We start from the raw sequence: 3,577 nt of genomic DNA on the forward strand, positions 1-3,577 counted from the left end.
TGCTATGTTTCCCAATAGCGGCACCCGAGCCAGGTCTATGCATAGATGATATGCACGAGTAGAACACAAAGAGTTGTGGGTGGTGATCGTCATACTGCTTACCACCAATGTCTTATTTTGGTTCGGCGGTATTGTTGGATGAAGCGGCCCGAGCCAACCTTACATGACCGCGTTCATGAGGCCGGTTCCAGTGACAGACATGCAACTAGTTTTGCATAAAGGTGGTTGGCGGGTGTCTGTTTCTCCAACTTTAGTTGAATCGAATTTGACTGTGACTAGTCCTTGTGAAGGTTAAAACAGCAAACTTGATAAATCACCGTTGTGGTTTTTGTGCTGTAGGTAAGTACGGTTCATGCTAGAAGCCCGTAGCAGCCACGTAAAACTTGCAACAACAAAGTAGAGGTCGTCTAACTTGTTTCTCCAGGGCATGTTGTGATGTGATATGGTCAAGACATGATGTGATATACGTTGTTGTATGAGATGATCATGTTTTGTAGAAGTTATCGGCAACTGGCAGGAGCCATATGGTTGTCGCTTTATTGTATGAAATCCAAACACCATATAACTGCTTTACTTTATCACTAAGCGGTAGCGATAATCATAGAAGCAATAGTTGGCGAGACGACCATGACGCTACGATGGTGATCAAGGTGTCAAGCCGGTGACGATGGAGATCATGATGTTGCTTTGGTGATGGAGATAAAAAACACAAGATGATGATGGCCATATCATGTCACATATTTTGATTGCATGTGATGTTTATCTTTATGCATCTTATTTTGCTTATTACGGCGGTAGCATTATAAGATAATCCCTTACTAAAATTTCATGGTATAAGTGTTCTCTCCGAGTATGCACCGTTGCGAAAGTTCTTCGTGATGAGACACCACGTGATGATCGGGTGTGATAAGCTCTACGTTCAAATACAACGGGTGCAAGCCAGTTTTGCACATGCGGAATACTTGGTTTAAACTTGACGAGCCTAGCATATACAGATATGGCCTCGGAACACTGGAGATCGAAAGGTCGATCATGAATCATATAGTGGATATGATCAACATAGAGATGTTCACCATTGATGATCGTACATGGTTTAGTTGATTTGGATCACGTATCATTTAGATGACTTGAGGGATGTCTATCTAAGTGGGAGTTTGTCGGCGTTCTGGATATGGGGGTAACCAAACTTGCCTGCCCACGGCCCACCACGTGGCTCCATCAACGACCTGGTACAACCCGGTTTCAGCATCAACGACTCAAGACCCTCTTGAGGGGCCAAGCCTCGCAAGGAGAACGACACGAAGACCCCCGAGGGGATCGGCCTCTACAGGTTGTCTCCCGAGGGGTGGAGAGTTCTACGGAAGGTGCACCTCACAAGGCTCAGCTGACGTGAGCCATGACGACCAAGGCCAGGCGGGCGCCAACGGGTGCAGAGCGCCAGTTTCCTCTTTGGTGCAAGGGAGGCAAGCCATAGGCGCGGAGCCCCGAGGAATCAGCCAAAGGTTTCCATTCTGGTGCAACAAGACCAATACCACCAGGACAGCAGGACGGAGGTCATCACCGAGCCCACCGCAGCGTCACGACCAGGGGCTTTTCGCACGCGAAGACCACTTTAGTCAGGATAAGTTGTACTACTTGTCCCCTTTCAAATCCGGCTGTTGTGGGATCCCTTCCCGCCAACATTTGGGAAGAGGACCAAGGCCACTATAAATAGGACTTAGCCACCACCATAGAGGGGCATCTAATTCAGATTAGATCCACTCTCACCCGACCACCTCACCAGCTCTCTTGAGCTCAAGAACACCTCACCTCCGGGGGCCAGTTCATCCACTGTACTAGTTCATCCGCAGCCCTTCGAGGCAATCCACCAAAATGCTGGAGTAGGGTATTACACCGCAAGGTGGCCCAAACCAGGATAAACTGTTGTGTCTCTTTGTCTCTTTGAGATCGTCGCGCTAGGCTTAGGAGGATCGCGAGTAGGAAGGCTGGGTAGGTTGAGATCTCTGCACGCACCCCAGAGTTCGAACCTTTCAAGGGTTTGTGGAACCCGTAATCCGACATTTGGCGTGCTAGGTAGGGGTACGTCGGAGATCCTCTGCTCCGTCCGTCAGATCGCGCCATCGACTTCAATGGCGGGCGCTCCTCCATCGACTTGACCGATGCGCGCCTTCGAAGAAGCGCCGGGGCTGCGCCCTTTCACCCGCTCCCTGCGGCGGTTGGAATGGCCGCCCAAGTTCAGGCCCGAGCTGCCGCCATGCTATGACGGCACGGTGGACCCGGCTGGCTTCCTCCAGGCGTACAAGGAGGAAGTCTGGGTGGCCGGCGAAGACGACAAGGTGAAGGCCAACTGGCTCCCCATGGCCCTTGTAGGAGAGCCGCACACCTGGCTGCTCCACCAACCTGGGTCCTCTGTGGCTCTTGGGAGGAGCTGCGTAGCCTCCTCATTGCGCACTTCCTAGCACCAGCGCCTCCTGTCATTGCGGCCCTCTTAGGCGGCTCGCAGGCGCCACCTTTTGATCGGCATATCAAGAAATTCTATCGGCAAGTAAGCGTTGCCCAGGTGAACTTGGGGGATCCTCCGGGCTGGGCAGCGCCAAAGGATGACCTCGCCTTCGGCCCAGAAGACCATCCAGTGACCGCAGTAGGGGCAGGAGCGCTACTCTGCACCCCCACCATCTGCAATGTGGCGGTCACCAGGACCCTCGTCGACGGCGGAGCCGGCCTCAATGTGCTCTCCGCGGAGGCGTTCGGCCTGCTGCACGTGCCTCCCGGCCGGCTCCGCCCCACCAAGCCCTTCTTCGGGGTCGGTGGTGGCTTCACCCGCCCTCTGGGGCAAATCCATCTCCCTGTTACCTTCGGGACCAGCGACAACTACCGCACCGAGCTCATCGACTTTGACATCACCCGGATGGACTTGCCCTATAATGCCATCCTCAGATACCCCGCCTTGGCCAAGTTCATGGCGGTAACTCACCCAGCTTACAACCTCATGAAGATGCCTGGCAGCAACGGTGTCCTCACGATGGCAGGGGACACCAAAGATGCGGTGCAGGCCCTCAAGCTCGCCTTTAGGTCGGCGGCATCCATGCTGCCTGGTGAGAAAGGGGGTCCTGGGGCCCCAGGAGCAGCGCCGGACAAGAAGAAGCAGCTATTCTCCCAAGACCGAGCCGAGATGAAGAAAGTGCTGGTCAGTGAGGAGAGGAAAACCAGCGCCACCTTCACCATAGGAGTTGGTCTCCCTCAGGACTAGGAGAAAGCGTTGGTTGACTTCTTGCACGCCAACAAGGACGTATTCTCTTGGGAGCCCAAAGATCTAGCTGGTGTCCCAAGGGGAATAATCGAGCACCACCTGAAGGTATGCCCAAACGTGCGGCCGGTGAAGAAGAAGGCCCACTGCGAGTCCACCGAGAAGCAAACATTTATCGTCCAAGAGACCCGCAAGCTGCAGGACACTAGGGTCATCAGGGAAGGACGATACCCGGAGTGGCTGGCAAACCCCATTGTCGTCCCCAAGAAAGGAGGGAAGGAACACATGTGTGTCAACTTCACCAACCTCAACAAGGCCTGCCCGCAAGAT

The sequence above is a fragment of the Triticum dicoccoides genome, chromosome 7B, assembly GCF_002162155.2.
Source record: "Triticum dicoccoides isolate Atlit2015 ecotype Zavitan chromosome 7B, WEW_v2.0, whole genome shotgun sequence".
NCBI classification, from domain to species: Eukaryota; Viridiplantae; Streptophyta; class Magnoliopsida; order Poales; family Poaceae; genus Triticum; species Triticum dicoccoides.